Consider the following 14,977-nt stretch of genomic DNA (forward strand, 5'->3'; position numbering starts at 1 on the left):
TTCATCTTCTTTTCAATAATGAGAATAAACTTATATCTTTATAACACTACGGTATCACAAATCGTTGATACGTACTATAAGCGATAGATCAGAATAAAACTACACTGTTTATATAAATCAGGGTGCGTGCGCATTAAGCGTTTAATTTACGAGACAAATGGGCAGCTGGAAAAACGTAAGAACGCAACAATTCTGGAAAATCGAAGTAGAAACGAAATAGATGGCGAGTAAAACCGCGAAGAAGTCGAGAAACGTATTTCCTTATCTTTATCTCATCTATTTGCACTTGGATATATATGCACGATTCTGTACAATCGTTCGAGTATAATTGTAGCATTTCTAGTATGATTATTGAAGATATTTATAGCGTGAAATACTTACAGTTTACGACATCCTTTTTAAAATTATCATCACAATATCGACCGACCAAATATAAAACTATCAATCTTAGTTTATGCACTGTATCAAAATCACAGTTTTCTAGCCTCTTTTTCGCAGTACGTGATACTTTGAAAATTGACTTGTTTAGTCCCCGATACTCGAGTGAACGGAATACGAGATCGACTTCAATTGCATGATTCGGCTCGTGTAATCGAAGCGGCGAAGTTACTCTATACTGTATACAACTATACGTGGTCTTGTAATAAAGCACGGTCTGCTACATCGGTTGCATCCGAGCGTGTGCGGTAGTGTGCACGAAGGGACGACGTACAATAGTGGTGTCGCGTTATGATCACCGGTCACGCCGGTGGAAAAGTGGCGAATGTCGCTCGCATTCGTCCCGTGTTCCCTCCTAATTAATGCGATGGAACATCTCCGGTACAAGGAATTCCGTGTCCTCCGCGCGGCGTGGCAATATCGTGTGGCCGTCTCGACCGCTTGTACTCCGTCTTATGGGGAATGTCGGGACGGCGAGAGCGTGCGGCTTGCAACGGTGCGTTAATGAGAATTTCGCTCGATCACCGCCCCGATTCACAACGCGTGCCTCACCGGTTCAACCCCGCAGCAACGGCGACTTTTTTCCTACGAATATGAACCCGTAAAATTGCCTCTCGATCCCTGAATTATCCTTCCCATGAATTTTTATAAGCCCGACGCGTTTCGTCGGCTGCGCGTTTCACAGGATCCGTAGACGCTTCGTATATGCTAGACGCGGGTATTTGGGAGACAAATTTTGAACGGATCGATTCTGTTATAAGAAATCTGTTCCTTGGTTCGTTGCAGTAAGAAAAGTAATGGCGCTTTTATGAATTTATGAGGAATTTAGAGATGAACAAATGCGCAGAATATACGTAAAATGCAAAAATATATGAAATATCTAAAATATCCAATATTATGTTTCCTTGATTGTCTATTATTCGAAAAAGATATTGCTAGTATTCAGGTAATTCCTGCAATAAGAGATATCCGAGGTACTAATCCGATCGAGGCTGTGTTAATTTTATACGCATTACATTAAGTACTACGTAACTAACGATAAGACCGATATGTATCTTTATTTCTACATAATCTGTACATAATTATAATAATCTTAAATAAACATTGTATATATTAGTTTATATTTAGTGAATTATAATCACTGACTATATAATAATATAATTGGGAAATCTATCTATTGCACTCATCGTGCATAATCACTTTTCTATCGGTACAATAAGTACCTGCCAATTTCAGTAATAACCGGAATTGACAGTTTATTGTTAATGTATTAATGTCAATCAGTCAAAAGCATTTCTAATTTGACATGTTAATTAATATTTTAGCGTTATTGCGGTATACCTGTCTGTCCTAGATGTTCTCTCATATCAATAATAGGTATAATAAATGATAAATCGCAAATTAAATTGTTTATTTATAAACGAACATTTACCTTCGTCTTAAAATGTTTAGTCTTATCTTGAACTTATCTTAAAATGTATAATCTGATTATCAAAGCCAACAAAAAATTAGACTTCTAATAAACACTATACTGCAAAATTTCGAATCAAGATATTTGTATTAAAATTGTATATAACAGCTTGACGCTTCAAATTTGGATGATATCGTCGGTTGAAATTTTTTATGATTTCCCCATGATTCTACTAAATTCAATCGCTACTTTAATTAGCTAGAAGAATAATGATTGCCACGTTTGCTTAACTATTCATCTGCCATGCAAATTGTTTAAAGTTGAGATAAAGATAGCAGAGAGAAACTAAGTTCAAATAATCGTGTTCACCAATTGCGTATTTTGAGACTGTGAAAAATTTAATACCATAAGCTGTTTCGATACCAGCGCATAATGCTTATCAAATTATTTGACTTGGAACGCAGCTGATACCTCTATCAAGACCATATATTATTCTCGTTATCGCTTAATTCGAAGACGAGGACATTTCGCTTATTATATGAATGTTTCTTAAGAAAGTAAATACATAGTCATTCGATATTAATCAACGATAACTCTTGGTTATCATCTGTGACGCGTTATAAATCTATTTGCACGTGAGTTCCAATCTTTTTATTAGTATTATTAGTATTAAAAATCAACCACAATTGCAGAAAACCAGAGAGTCAAGAAGCAAGGACGATGGTAGAACTTGGAAAGAGTGTTGCTGATAATAACTGTAGATGTTTATAATAATAAGTAATATGCAATATCGAGAGATTTTCAGAAATTGTAACGCGAGTCCTACTTTAAGACCGCAAGGCTGAAAAAGAACTGTTCATCCATCTAAAATTCAGCCACTAATTTAACAATTTCGTCAAAATTGTATTTTTCGGATTAAAAGGGAATTATCTGGACAGAGTTCTTATACAATTTACAGAAAAGTATAGAAAGATGAAAAGCATTTTTCATCTAATACACAAAACATCAAACGCGCGATTTTGCGCGTGATCATGTAGCGTGAGAAACGCATGCATCCAATATTGAAATATTGCACCTGTTCCTAATTTCGGGAAAACCAGACCACGCCTCTACTGCCTACCATATGTGTCCTACTTCAATGTTCGAATCATTCCGCAACGCTTCAATCGCTTTTCGATGTTCAAAAATAGAAACTTTTAATAATTCGACGTTCATCTAAAACGTATGAATCTATAAATGAAAAAACGTACGAACGTAATGAAGATTTTGAAATACAAGAGGTAAGTAACAAATATATTTTGTACATTTAAGAACATAATAAAATTTGCTGTTAAAAAACTTTTAAGGAAAGATGATACACAACTTTAATCGTTCCAAGTGCCTTGCAGGTGTATAAATCTTGTGGAAGTAAAATTTGCAGATTAATTAGCAAATTTTTGTTTTTAAAAGGGATCAAACTTGTATAAAGCAAAATTTTAAATATTTCTAAATGCTAATTTTAAATATTTCTGAATGCTTACTAAGTATTGCTTTACTTTGAAAACGGAAAAATGATTTGATTTTAACTGACTTTGAATTGATTTTTGTCAGTTTACTCAGGTTATTGGAAAATGGCTGCTACTTTTACTTTTATTTCTAATCCCCTACCTTTATTTTCATATTCAGAATTCTATTTTACACGATTGATCCGTCTCTTCGATATAAATGACATCCTATCAAAAAATACTTTGTATTACTAAATACACTAAACAGAAGTAAAACAGTGTTCTATTAATTTCCCTAATAAATTCGTTCAATTCCAACAAACGCGATATAAACAAGACCGTAAAAGATAGAGGAAAAGAGTAAGAGGAAGGAGAAAAAAGAAGAATAGGAAGCTGAAGAAAAGAGGTATTAAAGAAGGAACCGGAATAAGGACAATCGGATGACTGGAAGGTAAGAAAAGAAATGCCGTGGGGCATAATCTCTTCACGATAACGAAGCAATCACTGTGGCTAGTTTATAACGACTTAAAGGAAAATTTATACCGAAGGAAGTAGTCTGACGCAGGTATAACGCGGCGTACGCCACGAAATTAGGTAACAACACCGATAACGTTGGCCAGTCCGTGTTGCTGGTGGCGTTGTTGCTCCTAGAGTACGTGTGCAACGCACAGACTAAGTCGCTGGTTGTATCGTGTCTTAGATACACGCGTCGTTAATTAATTTCGTTCGTTGCCTGCAGTTATCTATGAACTAGCAGCTCTTTTATTCGATAATCACGACAACGGATGTTCTTTGTTAAGACAAAGCTTTTTCGCTCTCTCTTTCTATCTGAAGGAGCAGCGTTTAAGTAACTCCTCCTCTCGTATTTATACCGTGCCACGTGTCTAAGGAAATAAGCTGAAACACGCAGCGGCTCACTGAAGTATTAGAACACTCCTCTTACATGTACAAAACATTTTAAGATATTATTAACGCCGTAACAGGACACGGCATATGGTAAAACTTATTAAATGTTGGTGAAATATGAAACGTATCTGAAAATATATATAGAAAGTAGAAGAAATTTATCGGAAGCAGTGTATGGAATAAAAAGATTGGCGCCTATAATGCAAGATCTTTTTAATTTTAACGTTCGTTAAACTCAGTTCATCTGGTCACGTTACAGATAAGACAGAAGAGGATCTTTCGAATTGAGTTTAGGTTTTGAATCGATATAAAGGTTTGTACGAGTTAATTATAATTACTATAACTATATGTTAGTTAATTATAAAGGGTTAGATTAATTTTTCTCGTTGAATATTACTCTGTGTTCGTGTAAATTTGTAGTAGTCCTTAGTAAAGTGTTGTTGATAAAAATCGACCAAAATGTCCATATACCTATGGAGGATAATGTACGTTCCACGGTAAAAGATATTGTACCTATAAAATGTCGACAGCGTTAAAGAAGAGGATTCGAGAAGAAGAAGGAAGACAAGACTGCAAAAAGAGAATAAAAAGGGGATATCCGTGCCACAGGACAAAGAGAAGCGGTTGCCCGCTGGAATCGAGAGAGTAAATGGCGGCGCCGGCCATAGGCAAAAATAATTAGAAAACGATTCATTTATTCGAGACATTTCTCAGGTGGGTTAGCGCTCGCAATTAGTCTTTAATTCTCGTTAGTTTGCTCGTGTACTCGTTCGTTCGCTCTTTTCGCACTGCGTTCGCGGTGTGGATCGTAGTCGCGGTTTGCCGTTAATTGAACTTGAATCTACTTGCGTTGGTAAACGAAGGAAAACCGTCGGACGAGAATTACTCCGTCGAAATCAGGTGGTGATTTCACCTGACTCCGTAAGATTGGTTTCGTCGCATGTCGAGAAAATTTGTCAAGTTTTGATCAGTAATTCGAAAGAGATGTCGTGTGGTTATTTGTATATGTTAGAAATCGTTGGCATATTTGAGATTTACGCAGAGATTCTTCGTAATATAAAAACTTTCTAATAAATACGGAAAAAATAAATCCTTCAAAAGAGCTAACTAAACGTGCAACGAATATTTTTCTTTACGGAAAATAATAACGAAGTCACATGAAAGTCGATACGTATGTGTTTTGCGTATAGAGTATAGCGTATAGACGTTTATAATTCAAACTCGATCAGACTCTCTACTTTGACCAGTATAGCGATATTTTTGCACGAGAAAATGTCCAGATTCTGTAGTATTTATTATAACGGACAGTCCGATTCGTCGTTTTGCCTGTGTCTTGTGCACGGTCATACGGTGAAGACAAAAATACGTTTGTTCTTAAAACGTAGGTTATTTCCGTTTTATCTATACATATATATATATATATATATATATATATAAATAAGATACATAGGTATATGTATTATCTTCTCGGAGATTCTTCACGGAAGACTCGTTGTTTGTCCGTTGCACATTTATGAAGCCACAATATTTTTAAAGGAAGAGACGACTCTAGAGAAGTCGCAGAATTCCTAAAATTTTAGGTATTACGTGGCCGAAAACTTCTGTGAATTTCTATGGTTGCGGTTCGCGGAAGGTCGAAAACCTCGGCCTCGTTTTATATCGCAAACACGTTTCAAAAGCGAAAGAATAAAAATTACCGACTAGAAAAGCAGTTGCTCTGTGCGAGTAATATCGCGATTCGCGACGTAGACGCGAGATTTTTGTACGACGGAGCAACGGAAATGTAATGCAAGTATAATAAAAGGAAAATTATTTTGAACGTCAACGAAACTTTATCTGTACGGCTTGCACAATGGATCGAGTTCGTGCTTTGTAACATTTCGCGTCAGATTAATATAGTACGAAATAATTTTGTAGCGCATACTTTGAAATGCGTTGTAACGATGATGATAATAATAATAATGATAATAATAGTGATAGTAGTAGTAGTAATAATAATAATAACGACAACAACGATAATATCTTATTAATGCGATACACAGTTTGATACACTGTTTTGAAAATTATACCTAATTAGTACATGAATAATGCGATCAATGTACGAAGCATTGTATTAAACGAATAAAATAAAAGATATTTTAAATAATCTGTTCGAAAAATGTAATGCATAAAATTAATTAGTTTTTAGTCGCTTGTGAATAAGGCAAAATCGAAAAAAATTGAATCGAAAAATTGAATTTTTTGATAATCATTGTATATTACACGAAGAATGATTACAAATACTGTTTGTTTCCATTTTGAAAATTATTTTTGTGGATCATAAAAATCGTAAAATTATAAAATAAATTATAAAATATGTAAATCGGTCTTACAATTAGGAATAACCATGAATGTGAAAGGAAACGTCGAAGAAAACGATTATTACTGAAAGATCTTCGTCATAAATTACAAAGAACCTTCATACTTTTTTTCTTCGTTAATTAATCAATGCATATATATTATTTAAGTTGTCCTTTAAATAAAATATATCAAACAAACGGTTTTACAACAACGTACGTCCGCTTCAACCAAATTTACTTCAAACATATGAATTATGCAAAATATTTCGTTTTACTTCCTACAGACTCCACCAATTTGAACGTTCGTGTCCGCGGCGTTTGTGAATTTACGTCGTTTTAGAAAGTAACATATATAAAATATGAATATAGGAGGGAATATACTTCGTCATGCGCAAAGTACACAATATTTTGCGGTTCTTCGTCGAACAGGGGTAGGTGGAATCACACGTTTCGCGCTCTTTAATTAAACGTAAATGGCGCGAGATGTTCGCTTCTCCCGTAGAATGTGGCTGTTGGCAAGGGCCGATGAAAATGGTCGCGTCGTCTGACATTAACGTTGGCTCCTTTGATCCGCGAAATACGGCATTTTAGTTCACAACGAAACCTCCCATTCTCTGCGTCATTTTCGAATCTGGGGCTAATTGTAGCTTAGCTGACGTTGTTCCAAGCCACTCTTCCATTAACCGACCAGTACAGCAATTAACCGGAATTTCTACGAAATTCCATGCGCCTGTCTCAAAGGACGATTCGAAATTTATTATTTCCATTTATTATGTACACTGCACACTCGTTACCGTGGCTTTCACCTTTTTCGAGAGAGATTTCCTTTTCTCTTCCTTCTTCTAACTCCCTCTCTGTTTATGTAATATAAAACTATATGAATTAATGGCAAACTAGCGACGAAAAGCGATATTTACCGTATATTTGTAAAATGAAAAGCTATATATATATATAAAGCTATGTATACACCTTATCCACAGCATATTACAATTAAATACAAGATTCGTCGAAGCGTTAACATATTTTAGATATTATCGTTAGAATCACTCACGATAGTCCCATATTAGCAATTGGGTAAAATCTTGTCTATTTTATCCATACATCGATAAGCTGCTGAAACGGGAAAGCTACGCCATAATTTTACGTTTCATTTATAAATTTCAATTCTTTTACGCCGAGTAACTCTTAACGATATAATATTATCACATCGTAACATTCTAAATCTTTTTGGGCGTTTCCGCCTGTGTTTTTGTGACTACATTACACCGTGTCGAAAGAGAGCATGTGTCCATATACGTTTAAGCGGTAGTGTAAGGTTTGTGAGTGTTTGCCCGTGTATGTTGGCTCGCCACCTCTTTTAACTCTCCCATCGGGCAACAGTAACAAGCTTACCGTGCCTCTTTCGCCTGCGAACGCGGGCATAATGGAAGATTTAAATTTGCAACTGGGGTTACGCACGCGTGCGAATTTGAATTTGGATCTATTTTATAATCCGGGCTATTAAAGTTGTCGCTGAATTTGCATTCCCCTGGTCTCTCGCATCGCCTCTCCGGAAATTTTTGGCCGGAATGGGAGCCAGCAGCGTGACGGAGCGGCGAATGAAATTCATGAAAGCGTTGCTCGTGGCCCCGTACACGTACGTAGGTACGTTTCCACTGGTTATTGTGTAGACACTAGCTAGCCGCCAGGTACACTTCACTTCCAGCTTTTATTTTTCCTTTTCCTTTTCGTTTTACTTTGCCCGGTTTGGCTTGGTTTGGTTTAGTTAATGTCTTGTTTCTCTTTCCGAATAGAGGACAATATTTTTACTACAGTAATAAAAGTATACATACATGTACATTTACCCGTTGGTAATTTCGGCTAGATAAGAAATGAAAGATAATCAAGTGCACCGGTGAAAAATGTACTGTGTAAAGAAGCTGGAGGTAGCAATTTTGAACGCGATTCGTGGTGGAATTGAATATGGTCGCCCGGGGTATTTGTTGGAAATGTTTGAATAAGGCTGAGTACTTTCGGAAAAATGAATCGGACGGAGATCGATTGGAAATATTTGCGGTGTGTAGATTTCGAGATTTAAAGAAGACATAGTATTACATGCTGAGTTACGAAGGATCCGGTATCGCGTATGTTGTTTCGTTAATAGAATGTAAAATGAACAATTTACTCGCTATGTACGTATGTTACTCTTTATTTATGAATTTATGCAAATAAAAATATGACTTTTACAAATTTATTTCTATCGACAAATGTACTTAAACATGCTGCAAAGCAATTGTCATATGATCGTCGGTATTTTTGAATTAATTAAAAAATAGAGAAAGTTTCGTAGAAATTCGCAGTTTTTCGAAGTTTTTTCAGTTTCATAGGAATTACGTGACAAAAAGTTAACAGAAATAGAAGTTGCCGGCATAAGGCGTGTTGTATCTGCCATTTCTTCGATTTCTCACACAATGTTACCTGTCATTCCGCGTTGTTCGTGTTTCGATCAAATTGTCCACTGGATACGATGTATTCAACAACGATTGTTATCTCTTTCATCGTGAATTTTAATCTCAGCGAAAGCAAATGGCGTTATTCGATAGTTGTGAATCTGTCACAAATTGATCATCGGTAATAAATTGTTAGGTATGTCATTATCTCATAGCATTTGAATTTAGTGACTTATAATTGCTTTTTCTATGACAACACGCTAATTTAACTATTAATGGATTTTAATAATCCCTATAAACTCGCCGACTCCTCACGCTGCAAACAAGTTAATTTGTATGGCAATTACAGTGAGTGATCGTTAAACTACGAAACCATTTTGTTGCGTTGCATGTGATGGAAATACTAGTTGAATATTAAAATGCTGTTCCATTATAATGATATTTGCTCAAGATTGTTTATTAATTAATGCGTCTAATAAAACTAAATCAAACTCTGGCATTTAGTGTTACATTTATTAACGTTCCACGGTATCAGAAATAAATGCAAATTTCGTTTCTCGTGACCACTATTTCGCTATAATTTCACTGTGTTAATTATATAAATGAATATGATATCCTCATCGCGGTTTTATTTTAGGGACAAATCGGTAGTTGCTTTTTTAACGGGTTAGATACCGAAATTAAGGTCTTTATAGTACGAGGCAACAATAGGTTAGATAAAAACCTTTTCAACGCGTCGGCAATAATTTTCGCATAAACTAGTACTCGAAGATAATTTGATTAATTAATTGTAAATATTTAATCGATTGAACGTGACGTATTAAAACGTACACGATAATTGGTTGAGTTCTGGGTAAAATATATAGCTACGCTACCGTAAGAGCGCTAAATTCTGACGTTAGAAAGTAATCGTTGGTAATTTTAACATAAAGCGGTGTTAAATTTCATTGCTCGAGTGTCTTCAACTTTCTGTTAGTTACTGCTGAATGTTCTCTTTCTCTCTCTAAGTTTAAGTTTTATTAGTCAACTCAAATAAAATAGGTACGACCTTTAGAAAAATTATGTCGTAAAATACGTATAAAAAAGTTTCGCGACTAATGAGTTATACGATTGAAAATCAATGACCGACTTTTTTCCAATTCCTGCGAATTTCTGTTAAAGAACCGTCTTCCTTATTCTCTCACGAAAATCGACGAATTAGCAAGCGGAAATCGATAAATTGTCGTAAGCAAACTTCGGATAAAAGTGTTAATTGTTGTAGACGTTTAAAACTCTGATTGTAGAAGATTTTCAATATCCGAATCTGAAGCTAATTTCTTTATTAACTTTTTCCTCGTTAAGAAAAAGTGGAATATACACGCTATTTTTATGACAAAAATAAATGATTTACATTCATGTACACTTTATCGATTTTATTGAATAAAAATAATGTGTGAAGATTTTCGTTATATCGGTTGTTCGATAAGTTTCGACCGATTTCAGAATCTATTTTCGGGAAAAAGATATAGTTTCTATTTTCAAAAAGAGTTCTATCGATATTTTGATACAGATACGAATTATAGAAATTTTATATAAGATAGATATGAATCGCAGTAAGTAACAACGTAGAAAACCTGGTTTCAACCAAGATGGGCGATCCAAAGGTTAAAGTCAAAGCCTTTATTGTGCGTCGAGGCAGGAGGTCCCACGAGTGCAAGACAAAACTTGGAATCCTCTTTATGTTAGGCACTCTTGAGAATAGATTTATGTACTACTTTGCAAGTATTTGCTTAGTTTTATATACAAAAGTCGTAGCGAATGTCTCTGTGATAATTCTATTCTAATAGAATGCTGTTTAATTCTAAATTCTCATCTCTTCCGATCGTTTGCTTATTATTCCATTCTCGCAACCTTATACGAAATGAATATGTATAGTTTGTACGTTATTTGCTAGCATATATAGTCCTCCAAATATTAGGTTTGAAGAAGTTCCATTCTTCCCTTTAAATGTTATCAATTTTCTACTATTCGTGTTTTTAAAACGCAAGTCTGCATACAGGGTAGATACAAACGTTTTGGATAAACAAATTCGATAGATCGTAATTCTACATTACGATTATGTTCATTTCCTATTTCGACTCTTATAAAAGGTATAAGTAAAACAAGATAATAAAAACAATAATAATAATGAAAATGGCATACTTCGTCGTAAACGAATTTATTTAATTTAATGCAAACGAAATAGTCGAATTCTCACTACAATGTAAGTACAAACTGTTAAAAAACATTAAAATCTATTAGATATTTAAATGAAAAAATTTGAAAAGATACGCGATCACATTTCTTAGATATTCAGTCAAAGACATCAGTTCATTTCCTTAATAATTCTTCTTAGAGGAGAAACGAAGCTCTACAGAATCGGTTAATAAACAATGAACGATGACACGTAAGGGCAATTGATACGTTAAATAGATTTACTTGTCACTGACTTCCTTCGATCAATTTTGAAACAATCCTCGGAGGTCTCGCCTCCATCCATCCTTCATGCGTAATTTGCCCCTCATTTTGACATCCGGCACTAGTTTCCTTCCTTCGAAGGGGTTAGTTTTGAAGATGTTTCAATCAAGACCTCCGACAGCCGGTTTAGGAGAGAAGGAGCCTTCAGAGAATGTCGACTCGTGAACAGAGACGAGAAGTTTCCCGTACTTCGAGAAGATGATCCCTAATGCTCATAAGTGTACTCTAATAGCGACATTAGCTCAAGTGATTTATTTACGTGCAAAGCAGGAGAATTTGATGCGCGCATTAATTTAGACCCTCCTTGAGTTCCGACTGTCTATGTTCCAAACATTTGCGGATATTTGTCTGCGTATTAGCTAATTTAACAACAGTCTTCGTTCACCAAGCAAAAGGATTTGCTCTGCTATTTTTATATCGCGTAAATTAATCGTTTTTAGGAATTGGTAGCGATTAAGAGACAAAAAATGTACAGTATTCTGTTACTAGTAGAATCATCGTAACTATAATTATCCTTTTCTCTAATTTTCATCAGAAGTTTGATTTTGTTTTCATTATTATATTTTGTAATGACTTTAAATCAAGTGCAAATCGTCATATGATCTATTCATTGAATAATCGATGCACGATAAGTTAGAAAACCGACTCGTAATAAACAGGTCGATGTATAATAGAGTGTTACAATGTTCGGTGCGTGAAATGAAATTAGACATAGAGTACGAACCAGAAACTGCAGTAAGATCTCGTTTTACAACGAGTTACGTTCTATGCAAATCGCATCGTCGTAAAACGAGTAGCAGGATAGGTATTTATTGTTGGGTCGCGGTCGAACAACGTGAAATTCTTCTTCCTCGGGGTTGTAAATTCTAAGTTCGCTACAGTGGTGCGTGATTTTCGCACCGGTAGCCAGGCAAATTAATTTTCTACAACTTATTCACGACGGAGAGTAAATTTACGATGTCAGGCTAACTGTCATTTTTGGTCCTTTGTTATACGATTCAGCATCGAACGAAAAATTTGACTTTTTCTTTTTATTACGCACCTGGAATACGATTCGATAAAATGCAAAAATATTTACGTCAGAAAGTTCGCAAACAAGCACGAACTTGGTCTTAAACTAGCTTTGGCGTACAAAATTGAATTTTTGGACGCGTGTAGCAAATACGTTAGAGGTTCGTAGCTTCCATATCTTCAACGTTAAATTAATTAATGTACAGCCGATTGTGGTGAGGTGAACGTGGCAAGTAACTCATTAGTTAATACATTTAATGAAGTATCTGCGTAGAATAACTTAGACTTATCTTGAAGTAAGAGATATATGATTATAACATTTGTAATTGTTGAAACGATAAAGAGGAAAAACTGTAATATGTCCAAAGAAGTACGAAACAATATTCTAACTTGTTTGAGACACGCAATCGTAGATACGTTATCCAACGAGATGTTAAGCTTGCATTTGATTTAAGCAATTATATATAAAATTCGTATAAAGTGTTTGAACATTTTTATAGTCATATATAAAATTCGTTGCATAATAAAATATTACACTTGCAAAATAAATGATGTATAAGAAGTTTGACATAATAAAGAACTACTGAACGGTCAGTCACACACATTTCAATAACTTGCGAAGACAAGTCAATAAACTAAAAAATACTACGATATCCAAATATTAAGGTACCGTTCCCATAGTACGTATATATTAATTTATACTAATAATATTTCTCTTAATAAGGGTTTAAGGTATCTTCAACTCTGTAGAAAATGAATGTATACTTTTCTTAATACGGAAAAGGACACGATGAACTTTTAGATGTTACAATAAATGCGAAACGATTTTTTTCTTCAATGATAGTTTTTAAAAATTATTTTAACAGGTTAAAAATTAAATCCGAGACTCCTCCACGTTTCACGGTAGTTGGATGGACATGGCCCTTCACCTACCTTTCGCTGGAAAGTGGAAATAGTCGGCGGGTTGTCACATCGCAATCCTATGGGAGCTGAAGATTTCACACGGGATCTTAATCTGCGGTGGAGACAGTTGTAAGCTGACATACTACTTCTTCTGGCATAAGCTGCAGATCCTACGCTAGATAAAGAAACCTAGAGAAGGGATCAAAATAAAATATTCTCTCCGGAGAGACTATCTGGCACACAGATGGCTTCTTCTATTCTTATATTCTAAGACTCTGAAAACTGGGGCCGGAATGTAAGGTGAGAATCCGAGTTTAAGGCTAACACTTGGCCTGGATCGTCGCGTATCAGTCTCTCAGATAGACATATTTGCAATTTGAATCCGTGTTAAGGTAAACTTGAACAGGAGCTACGAGAGCAAACACACCTACATTTGTTGCGTTAGTTGGGCCATGTTTAGAGTTCTCCGCAATCTGATAGAATTCAAGTTAGTGACAAACTGTATCTTCTGGTCATTCTGGTACCAGGTCGTTCTTGAAAACGAAGGAGCGAGTTCATAGTTTCTAACATACGAGTCCAGGTCATGTTTGTGTCGTTCAAAACGATGGAGCAAACTAACTGTCTCGAAGAGGAGCATTTAGGAGCTTCGTTCCAAATGTTCCATTGGCATTTTAACCAATGGGACATGTCCTTGCTGAGTTCTGAAGTCTTGCGTCGGACACGAGGCATATAAGAATCCTGTAGCGATATGGTAGTACCATAACAACCATGACGTATCGAGGCAAGATACAATTGCGTCTACTTGTGAAATTGGCGATAGGACATTTGAGCCTCCTTCTGGTATAGTGATGCAATCGATGTAATTGATGCAATTGAGCATCAACAATGGACCCATATGAACCAGACACAGAGAGGAGCAGAGAATCCTCTCTACCTAATTCTACGGTGCCACCAACTGATAGCCGCAAGATCAAAGATCTTGGAGGTTTACTGGCCTGACTGGCACTTAGAACTATCTACAGTCAGAAAGCTTCATCGTTTCTCCTAGGTGACCTCTATACCAAGGGAAGCCAGCGACTAAGATCGTCTCTGGAGTGCAGATACGACGATTCAAAAGGATCGAGTGCCTGGGTATGTTATTTTTATTAGTAGCGGTAGTAATACCATCAGGAGAACTTAATTTTGCCTCGTTTTTTATTGTGGATCTTTTCATTGGCAAGGTTCGATTGAAACATTATAAAATTAAATTCCAAATACACGATTTTTTAATCAACCGATTCCGAATAAATCTTCGCGCACGACATGCGACATGAATTTGAAATTTTTTGTGATTTAATAAATTGGACAGAGAGATCGAGGTTATCGTGGTTGACCTGTAACCTCCCACTTTGAAACAAAAGAAAAGAGTTGTTGTTTTTACCAAGGAAATCTTCTACGCGACGCAGATGCTTAATTTCCCTGCGGACAACGAGCTTTAATCGCGTCAGACGTTGAAGCACAACGTCCCGCTCTTTCCACGTTCTCATTACTAAGAAAATCAATAGTTAAAAAATGGGGGAG

At 35.6% G+C, this 14,977-nt stretch overlaps 1 protein-coding gene across 3 annotated transcripts in view; it reads right to left on the reverse strand.

Moving 5' to 3' along the window:
- Positions 1-14,977, reverse strand: part of LOC138184230 (trafficking protein particle complex subunit 1) — a 147,566-nt gene that overhangs the window by 43,684 nt on the left and 88,905 nt on the right. The gene's annotated exons all lie outside the window — the stretch shown is intronic.

The sequence above is a fragment of the Bombus flavifrons genome, chromosome 10 (genome assembly GCF_040668555.2).
Source record: "Bombus flavifrons isolate JBK064 chromosome 10, iyBomFlav1_principal, whole genome shotgun sequence".
NCBI lineage: Eukaryota > Metazoa > Arthropoda > Insecta > Hymenoptera > Apidae > Bombus > Bombus flavifrons.